The 11,648-nt window shown below is 35.9% G+C and overlaps 1 long non-coding RNA gene across 2 annotated transcripts; it reads right to left on the bottom strand.

The window, feature by feature from the left end:
* Positions 1-3,033: 3,033 nt before the first annotated feature.
* Positions 3,034-9,289, bottom strand: LOC126967684 (uncharacterized). 2 transcript variants are annotated; one of them, XR_007730067.1, is made up of 3 exons: positions 9,101-9,289; positions 4,020-4,153; positions 3,034-3,289 (listed from the first exon to the last, which is right to left on the bottom strand). It is a non-coding gene; the product is annotated as an uncharacterized LOC126967684 (long non-coding RNA). The 2 variants fall into 2 exon arrangements; XR_007730068.1 differs by lacking the exon at positions 9,101-9,289 and adding an exon at positions 4,382-5,628.
* Positions 9,290-11,648: the final 2,359 nt, after the last annotated feature.

Raw genomic sequence — 11,648 nt, forward strand, 5'->3', positions numbered from 1 at the left:
AAGCACAATATTTTGGCGGTACCTAAGCAGGTATCGACATCATATAAAAATATATCGAACAATAGAGGGCCAAGCAAGGAACCCTGAGGAACGCCACTCGATATGGGTACCTCAGAGATATAATTACTCATAACAACAGCTTGAGTGCGATTATGAATATATATATATATATTATCTTAACAAAAGCAAAAGCTGTGGAATGAGCTTCCTTGTGCGGTGTTTCCGGGAAGATACGACATGGGTACCTTCAAAAAAAGCGCGTACACCTTCCTTAAAGGCTCGTAACGCTCTTGTGATTCTATAATCTATACAAATTATTTTTAAATATATTTATTGGTGTTGAGTAGTTCATCAATTGTAAAGCGTATCCTGAAATGACACTTTAACTGGAGAGTTGAGGATAATACCAACTATGCAAGTATCGGACCGTTGATTAAGTTATTGCTTAACCACTCAATATGGCGTACGTTAAGAATTGTATAAAGTTTTCGAATCTATCAGTTCAATACTATACCTACATTATAAGTTCAAAGGGAAACAGCACTTCCTAAAACTAGAAATCGAATGAGGCGTGTAAATTTTGTCATGAGGCCGATCGACTTACTCGATACGCAATAGATTCTCAAAATATTTTTGATAATATTACATTATAGTTCATAGGCACATAAGTAAGTAACATTTATTTATTTATTTATTTCACATACAGCAACTATCATTACAGGTATTACCTAATGCGACAGTTACAAACAAACAAGAATAACAAACACAGCAAACAACAATCAAATCAAACTAAAACTAAACATACAATCAAACTACATTACATTACAAATAATATATCACACCAGAAATAGAAAAAACTTAAACATACTACTATGTACCATAACATACTACATATAACAATACCCTTGTGAGTTCACTCCACGTACACTCAAAAATGTCCACTTTGTTGTGGAGTTCATTTATATGGCGAAGGGCTCTAGTTAAAGGCGACTTTGCCAACACTTTTGTTCTCGCCATCGGAATGGATAGTAGTGGCGGATGGAGGCGCCTCCACACGTACCGGTCCGGCACACGAAGATTCAAGCAGCACAGAACTCCCGGGTTGTGCTCCTTCCCGCGCAACAACTTCACCACATACGCTGCTAGAAAAAAATCCCTACGGACGCTCAACTCAGTATACCCAACCACCCGACACTGTTTGTGCTGGGTACATAAGTGGGTAAAATGGGTATACTCCATATAACTTGAAGTATAGGTGCCTAACGAATTTGTTTTGGACACGCTCTAACATCAACCTGTACTTGTCCTCATAAGGGCCCCATATCCGAGTTGTACTCCAGACGACTCCTTACCAGTGCATTATAAAGTACCTTGACGGTTGTGATATTAGTGAACTCTTTAGAGTGTCTCAAAACAAACCCTAAATTTCTATAGGCCTTTTTGCAGATTTTAATTATATGCTCTCTAAACATCAAGTTCGATGTAAACAAGACACCCAGATCCTGTATCTGCGTCACGCGCTGCTCTGTATCCGTGCCTATCTTGTAGTTATACAATATAGGTTTACTGGCTCGGGTTAAACTTAAGACACAACACTTAGCAGGATTGAAGTTCAATTTATTCTCCCTGCTCCAGTCTATCAATTTTGAGATGTCGTCTTGTAGGTGGTCGCAATCCGATTTTTCTCTTATTTGGAGCATTAACTTTACGTCATCCGCAAAAAGGAGACATTTGCTGTGCCTTAGGACCTCCGGCAGATCGTTTATCGTTATGATAAATTCAAGAGGTCCAAGGTTACTGCCTTGACTTACTCCAGATCTCGTAAAGTAGGGCTCCGATTCGTATCCATTAAAGTCTACATACTGCTTTCTGTCTCTCGTGTATGAAGCCCAGAACTGTAATGTTTTTGGCGAGCAACCTACATCCGCTAATTTCCTCAGCAATACGTCATTGTCAACAGTGTCAAATGCTTTTCGGAAATCTAGGTAAACCACATCTACCTGTATTCCAGAGTCCATTGCTGGGAATAAGGGAATAAGTGAATTTGCGAGAAACTGTCATAACCATAATGTTAACACCAGGAACAGACATAATCTTATAATGCCTACTACTCGGCTAAGTCGAGTTAGCAAGTCTTTTGTAGGGTATATATGCTTTTACAACAGGATCCCAGAAAATGTTCAAAACAAAAGTATTACATTATTCAAAAGAATTGTTAAAAAACGTTTGTGTGGTAAAGGCTACTATAACATAAATGACTTTCTTAATGATACCACAGATTGGGAATGGAGCGACCACCCACATGCTATTAAATAATAAATTTAATTCTACAATGTTACTTTGTAAATGTTACTTTAATTTTAAAACATATTTTTGATGAAAAAAGAAGCCCGCTGAGTTTGTTGCGCCCATTCTTCTCAGGCCTGAGGCATTAATTTTGGAATGGGTGGTAGTTTTGTGACTTTCAATAAGTGATGTCACATCCTATTTTGAATAAAAATATTTGAATTTGAATTAGGCCAGTGTGTTATGGTAGCACTTCACATGGCTATTTGTGCTCGCTATTGGGTGTTTGTTGTATTTGGCAAAATATATGACGTTCAGGCAAACATGCAAATAAAGGCAAACACAACCATCCACACATGGCATTCAAATAACAAACACACAGACACTCTCTCACTCACAACACAGACACAAAAGCACGTCCGGACAAGTTCACGGCGCGTGCGCTTCTAAATATGGCCATTGTGTGGACGGTTTATTTGCTTATTTGCCTATTTGACCCCTTTGATGTGCCTCGAAAAACCGACAAGCGCACGGTAACGCGTATTTGGTATTGGCCTTATTTGTCAAATAGGCAAATAAGGCCAACACTTTGCCAAATAAACTGTCCACACATGGCAATTACTTGCCAAATATAACAAATACACAAATACAAATAGCCATGTGAAGTGCCACCTTTAAGAGCGACAAAGGCATGAGTTTGAAATCCCGCACGGTCAATAATTCATAAAATAAAAAAAATGGACAGTAACCATGTTTAAAGTTGTAATTTAGTCAACAAACAAATTATCGCAAACGAACCAAAGCTGCAGATTTTCAATGCCAGGCGAGTGAAGTCCTCGGAGCAGTCGTGTTTGCCGCAACACAAGGGACATATTATGAAGTCAAAGCTCTCATAGTTGTACAATTGAATCAGGACATCATCTGCGTTTCGGTGTATGTATAATTTGACCGGTTCCCATATGTATTGTTCAGAAAATTCTAGAAGAACCAAAGACGTCAGAACCTGAAGTTGATATTCTTAAATTAGTGAAAGTAATTTATTTATTTATATATCTATTTATCGTCCAATTAGCACGGCAGTGCCACTTAAACTAATTAGACGAAACACTAAATGGAAAAATTACAAAAAAAAGGATTGTGTGGTTTTATGAAACAACGGTAAAAGTGAAACTTTTTTCACATTATAGACATTTAACTTAAATTTTTTGGAATAATATTCCATTAAGGGTATAAAAATCGCTTTATCCTTTTTCCCGCAAGATCGCATGATTTAACCGTTTCAGACTTTTTTTGTGGGGTTTTTTGAAGTCCCGTGTTTACGTGAACAAGCCCGAGACTCTGGAAGCCCTCAAGGACAACATTCGACACGAGTGCGAGAATCTTTCGCCCAAAGTTATCGCTGAAGTGATGAAAAATGCCATAAAACGAGCCCGTAGGGCAATCAGTTGTGACGGCGCCTATTTGGCCGATATCATCTTCTCGACTTGACCAATACAATTATAAAGGTTCAAATAAACATTATCAAAAAACAGAATCGAAGTTTTTCATTTAGACAAAAAAAGAGAGCCAAACAACATCGGATGACTTCTTTTGGCCCATCCTGTATAAATTATTTCTGAATCATTTCTGGGTGTAAAATTGCAGAGTATGTGATGTCTTCCGGCTGAAAGATAAGACTGGAATTCACTGATTTGTAAAACAAATTAACATAAATATAAATTTAAATGTGTTACCTCGGCAACGAAACAAAGCGGATATATCTTTACGTAGCGACTGCAGTGAAACAGGCGTAAACTATGCAAGAACAGGCAGACGCTTAAAAGGAACACAAGTTTTGCTGAGAAGTGTTGTTGTAACAGCAGATTATCTGTAAAAACGGAAAATTAAAAAAAAATACAAAATTATCATAACTAGGGATAGTCACGAAGATGAATAAGAAAGAGTGAGCGCTTGACTGAAACATAAGATGAACTAGTCAAAACGAGTTAATGAAAATTGGCTGCTGGATCTGAACAACATTATCTTAAATGATTACAAAGCCTCATTATTTTACGTTTATTCGGTATACAAACAATAATAATTTCAGTAAGCTCACCTTGGTATGTAACAGATATCTTGTTCACTAATAGAGCCAGGGCTAATAAAACAGCGGCAATAGTCATCTCATTTTAATATAACTCTGTATAAAACTAATGATATAAAACTTAGATATAAAATATAAATAAATACCGTAGCTCTGTGAGGCTCACAAATTTGTAGGCATTTTGACATTAGCTGACCATAATAATTATTCTGTACTCTATGAACACTGTATTCTATAATATATTTTTTATCAATGGAGCGACACCTGGGTTAATAAGGAATATATTGCAATGCAATTTTGTATAAATTGAGACTTACTAAGTTTCTTGCGTCACTTATTCTCAGGATTATAGCATATCTTTTCAAATGGTTGGTAGATTTTGATATTTTATATGAACTTGAAGTTAGCGAGTATTTGTTTGTGTTAACATTAAGGTTATAACAGCAAAATTACTATAGTTTCTATGAACATATATAACATTTGTAAGAATATAATATAGAGATGCAACAGTTTAAATCCTTATTTCTTGGAATGTTTCTCTTTACGATTCTTAAGGACCTAGCGCGAGTAGCCCTCTTTGCAGCACAAAGATTAAAATTTATCCTGGGACATTATACTATGAAAAATAACTAAAGTTATTTTATATTATATGTCAGTTAATTGTGTCCTCATTTTGCCTTTTGCCAATCCTTCAATATGGGGATTACATTGTTATTTGGAATCAAGAGCCAAGAAATATAGCAGATTACACCGGTTGTACCACTTCTCCGCTTAAAAAAATTTCGTTTGCATTTACATTTTTGACAATTAGCAATAGGTTATTTGTGTTAAGCCAGTACACAATGTCAGATAGAACATTAATTACTCCGTCATATAAAATTGGCCTCTTTTCACTTAGAATATGAGTGAAGTGTCATCTTTTTTATTGAATTAGGCGTTACTTTGCGGAAATCCATAATTATACAAATGATTTAAGTTTTCTTTAGTGTTAATTCCGCCAACATTCGTCTTTAAAACAATTCGACACGTGTTTCGCCTCTACATGAGGCATCCTCAGGACGTGTTGTTTCGCCAAAATCTGGGAAGAGACTCATTTTGATTCGTTCGGAAGGACACATTAATATTGTTTTTCCTAAATATTTTAGCTATTTTATCCGATATTGGTCCAATATATGTCAAACTACCCACATATTTGGTATTTGATTGTGGTGGGACGGGATAAAGTTCTGAATTAATTAAATGTTTTTGTTTATTTTTAATTAATTTGTTCACTGTTTTGTATAGCCGTTGAAAACCGCGATTTGGTATATTGTATTAAGTTCTTTAAAGAGTTTGAGTCTCTTGCCAGATTTTGGCGAGACAACACGTCCTGAGGATGCTTCGTGTAGAGGCGAAACACGTGTTGAATTGTTTTAAAGACGAATGTTGGCGGAATTAACACTAAAGAAAACTTAAATCATTTGTATGAAGTGTCATCTGCAAACATTCTTACCTTGTGCTTTTCTTCTATAAGGTTATTAAGAACATTACATGTAAGGAAGGAAGAGGAATGATCCTAGAATATACCCTTGTGGTACCCAATACTGAGAGGAGTCCCAGACGATCTCTTGCCATTCACATCGACTTTCTCAATTCTTTTACCTAAATATGAATTCAGAAGATCGAGCGCAGTTCCTTTTACGCCAGATAGCTTCCTGACCAGCTTTGAAAGTTTAAAAAAATCAAAAGCCTTAGATGAATCACAAAAGATAAGTAGGTAGCCTATTAGTTTTGTCACGAAACGTACTCTCTATATAAATAGAATATCTTTGGTCTCTAATGGTAGTCCTTGCCAGGTCTAACAATAACAATAACTTCGAAGCGTGACAAAAAATAACTTCACATATAAATATTTTATAATAAACAGACGCGAGGCAGCCATACGTTATTGTAATAAAAATCTTTCGTAAGTTACCTTCCTATTCCCAGTTACCAGGTGCCGAGGTTCACCAAATAAAAACAGACAGTCTAACTCACAAACCGATATATTTGCCACGTTTGCTGTCTTTGGAAATCGAAGCAGCAGCCCCAGCTCCAAATGACGTGACTTGACGAGGAGGTAGAGTGTTGTCGCGTCCCACACCAGTGCCCTTCCTTGTGTCTCATCCTATAATCCTATTTTCATGTTGTACAAGTTATAAAGTGTATGCTGAAAAACCTTATGTTATGAAAATTACATAATCAAGTCTTTATACTTATAAATAGGAAGGTTTTTTTATGAAAATAAGGGATGAGACGAGCCGGACGTTCAGCTGATGGTAATTGATACGCCCTGCCCATTACAATGCAGTGCCGCTCAGGATTCTTGAAAGACCCAAAAATTCTGAGCGGCACTACAACTGTGCTCGTCACCTTGAGACACAAGTTGTTAAGTCTCATTTGCCCAGTAATTTCACTAGCTACGACGCCCTTCAGACAGAAACACAGTAATGCTTACACATTACTGCTTCCCGGCAGAAAAAGGCGCCGTTGTGGTACCCATAATCTAGCCGGCATCCTGTGCAAAGGAGCCGCCCACTGATATATACACGTTATACGACGAAAGCTCTTGTAATTCAAAGCCAAATTTAAATATTTTTATTCAAAATAGGATACGAAATTACTTCTTGAACTAGAAAAACTACTGCCCATTCGGAAATCAACGCACAGACCGGAGAAGAACTGGCGCAAGAAACTCAGATCTGATCAGTTTTTTATAAAAAAATAAACATAAACGGCCTCTGCCCCTTCCAAGATTTTTGTTGATAATTACCACCAATATATAAATAAATTGCTGAATTTTATTTTTTAACTTATCACCACTCTTAAAATATTATAATTGCACACACATTTAAACTCTATTTTTATGAATTCTGTCTTATTTAAATTACTTTTTCCTAAAACATGATATCAATGTCGCAATTTAAACAGTAAAATTCAGCTGGAATTTTAAATGTCACGTAAAAGGATGCACAGTATATCAAAGAGCGTAAAAATAAAATAAAACAGTACTAGAAAAACCCATTTAGCCCAGCGGCAAAATCGCTCGTTAAATGGACATATAAAACTGGCATGGGTTTTATTTCCGAAGTTACCTAAAACCAACATTAAACATTAATACAAACTTTATTTTAGTTTTATAACGCGTGACCAAGTCTGAATTCAGAACAACTTAGATAACTTATACGTCTAGATAGAGCCTCTTGCTGCTAGACAACCGATAAAAACAGGCCAGGTTTATTACTTTAGTGTGGGTGACAAGCTATTTATTTGTATGTCACTTTGTGTTAGTCGTCGGTGTATATCATTTCAGCACCAAAAGGTTTGGCGCCACTATTGTATGTAGGTCACACTATAAGTTTTGCGTGACTTAAAAAAACAAAATGTTATAACCTCTCCTTTACATTTTAAAAATATTTTCATGCGATCGAACCATTTCTTAAAACAGGAGGACCACAGATTTGAAGGCATGTTTTCTTCGTGCTGATTGAACGCTATCACTGCCTCTTCGGTAAAAGTGAAACCTCTCATCAGATCTTTGATTTTGGGTAAAATGCAGAAATCACAGGGTGCAGGATGGGTGACGAGTTGTACTTTTTCGGAAGCTAAAAATGACTTACTTCTGTTGACCGTGTGTGAAGAAGCATTGTCATGATGTAGGAGAACGCGGCTTTTTGGTCGTCTTTCGCGACCTTTTTTTAACACCCTGGGTAAACAAATGGTAGAATACCACAGGGTGTGCAGATGGGACCACTTTTGTTGACCTGTTCTCATTTTCAAATACCCATTCACAAGATAGCTGTTTTTTTTTGGGTAAAATAAAATAAATCCACGTTTCGTCTCCTGTGACAATGTCATAAACAGCATAAGAATGTCCGTGGTCGTACTTCATTAGCACTTGTGAGCACCATTCCACGCGAGCCCGCTTCTGCTCCGTTGTCAGTTCATGAGGGATCTAACGACAACAAAGTTTCCGAACTTTCAATTTTTCGTGTAAAATTTTCTGAATTTGACTCATACCAATCCCCAATAGTCCTCGAATTGTCTCATAGGTAATCCACAGGTTTTCTGCAATTAACCGCTTAACAGTAGCCACATTATTTTCGTTGACGGCAGTTGAAGGACGCCCTTCAGAAAATTCGTCATGTAAAGAAACCCGACCTATCTCAAATTTAGCAAATCATCGCAACTGTGCTCAAGCAAGGTGCTTCTCTCCCAAACGCACTTGGTAGACGAGCGGCACAGTCTTGCGGACAGAGATAACTTTTAAAATCATAAAAGATCATCGCTCTAAAATCTTTTCGACTTAATTGTATTTTCGTTGCCTACGTTGGTGTGACGTTGATAACTTTGATGTGTGATAAAAGACAATTGACAAATGATTTCCCGCCAATTGTTTTTTTAATTACTAAGAAGGTTCATTTCAATTCTGTCCTTTTGTTTATAACACTGCTTTTTTGTGTGTATAAAATAAATAGTGTGTATAAATAACTGGAATAAAAAAAGACATGAACTGTTACGAGAAGATTACCACAATACATAATTGAAAAAGCATTTAATTCAGTTTAGCCGTTTTTTTAAGTCTATAAACAAACCGACAAGTACAGCAATCTACAAAAACTATCTGACCACGGTTGCGTAAGTCTGTACAGCTTGTTGAAGCAGGTTTTTGAATATAATATACTTAATGAAAAACACTTAAAATTTTCTTACGTGCATCATTGGTTTCAGGCTAATTATTATTAATACAAATACTTTCAACCAAAAATCGTTAGGGCATCATAAACACTGTTTTAAAATCTTCTATATTCTCAAATACACTGAGAACTAACTTTCCGTTGCAAAATAAACACAATAAAACTCCGGCAACCATTTATTTTCATGACGCGTAGCAGCGATAAAAGGAAATAGGACCGAATTCAAATACTTATCCGATAGTAATCATGATTTCGTTGCAATAATAAAATGAATTTTATTCATGGTATACTTGAAATTAGTATTATACTAGTTACAGGTTTAGGAGCAATTCACGTTCTAGAAGTTACCGAAGGAGGTGATGAATACGCGTACGAAGTTGATAGTCTTAAAGAGGGGGCTGATGTTAAGACATTTCTAGAGGAACGTTATAAATTTAAAAATGATAATACATCTACAAGGTTTAAGATATTTCACGAAGAACGATCTGATCCAGGTTTGGCTATTTACGATTAATTTGAAGAACTCAAAATAAATGAATGTGATAATGGAGAAATTAAAACAATTTTGCAAATAAATTGCGATCCAGAGCTGTTGATACGTATTGCATAATTTTATTTTTCATTAATAATTAGGTATTGCAAATATTACGATGATAAATATGGTATTTTATTTTTAAAGTAGATCGATTAAAGTTTTTTCTATAGTATTAATAGATTTGATATTGTCCGGCTCTTGCTTTTCATCTAAATTGTAGTTATGTTTCATTAATTTAGTATTATGTATGATGAAAGAGTTAGAACTGAATAACGATTAATGTTTTACCTTGCCATTAATCTTATATATGAAATTTTCGTGTCCCGGTGTTTGTTACCAAACTCCTGCGAAACGGCTAAACCAATTTGTTTGAAAATTTGTGTATATATCGGGTAGGTCTGAGAATCGGCCAACATCTATTTTCATACCCCTAAATATTTTTTTATTGTTTATTTACATTTTTTATTTTTATTTTATTTTGATTCAGCGTTAAAAATACATACAACTTCAAATTTGCACCCATCTACCATCAACACCTATTTTTGTATCGCGATTTTAATGTTATTCTATTCCATCCACAGACGCAATAGAGTTGCAAGATGGCAATCGAATATAATGATTATTGTAGTACGATAAATTTTATGTATGACATATTTGTTAGGTCTGAGAATTGGTCGACTTCTATTTTTATACTCAAAATATTTTTGGGCAATACAACGTTTCATGGGTCAGCTAGTAATATTATAGAAAGAAGAATATTAAGATCTTCTGTATCACACCTTAGAAGTAGCATTGATGGTGTGACATCCCCAACTCCAAATGTTGAGAACATTAAAGTATCAATCAAGACTATTATAATTATTACCTGAAACATCATTCGGCTATACACTACCAACTGTGATTACCAACGCTTTCAATCTATGCTATAATATTATAAAGAGGCAAGATTTGATTGTTTGTTTGCATTGAATAGGCTCCGGAACTACTGAACCGATTTGAAAAATTCTTTGACTGTTGGAAAGCTACACTAACCCCGGGTGATATAGGCTATATTATTTTTTTTTATTAGGGATCCTTACTAAAACTCCAATAATGTAACCCGAGGTGTAAAAAAACTTACCTAAAATATTTTATACATCGGTTGTGCTGCGAAAAGTATTCATGGCTTTGAAGAACACATAATTATTTACAAAAAGTGTTGCGACAGCGTATTATGTTATGAGTGTTTTTTTATTTTTTCTTTTGTCCTGTGTGTACGCAGACGAAGTTGCGGGGTATCAGCTAGTATATATTAAAGTGTTTGATGTCAGAGTAATGTATGATTTTTCTTTAGTCTTCCCTGAACCGTCGGATGAAAGACAACTAGCATGGGCATTCAGGGCGTACGCAGCTCGACGTATCGTCGGAGGAATGGAGACCAACATATGCATGTACCCTTACAACGTGGCCATCTCGCGGAGTGGCAAGCATTGGTGCGGTGGATCCATTATCGATGAACAATGGGTGCTTACTGCTGGACATTGCATGGAGTCGTAAGTTTTTTTGTAACTACTGATGAAATAATGGAACCTATGGAAGACTTTTTTCATATGCGTAGGTTGTTCACGTGAAGAGTCTTTTAACCACACCAAAAACAAGAAATAATTATTTTATTTCGAAAAAAATTACAAACACTAAATCTAAAACAAAATTTACAAGATATCCCTAATTTTGGCCTGCCTCTCGGCAAAGGCTTCCTCTATAGATCTGTTGCTTCCTGTCTCCTCCTTACTCCCATCTAGTAAATTGCCTCCCTCGATTCTTCTTCATTTTCCTTTTGTGCCTCACATCAAATGTCCTATCCACCTCGATTACTGATTATCGTCTTTCCATTATTTCGGTGAGTTTCATTTTAATGCGGAGAACTATGTTTCTCATTCTATCTCTTCTTTTAAAACCTGACATGCTCCACTCCATTTGGCTAGTCTTTCTCTCAGAGGTTTGGTCAGTATCCGTGTTTCGCAACCTTAAGTCACACGTCATATAAGTA

The sequence above is a fragment of the Leptidea sinapis genome, chromosome 13 (assembly GCF_905404315.1).
Source record: "Leptidea sinapis chromosome 13, ilLepSina1.1, whole genome shotgun sequence".
Classification (NCBI taxonomy): Eukaryota; Metazoa; Arthropoda; class Insecta; order Lepidoptera; family Pieridae; genus Leptidea; species Leptidea sinapis.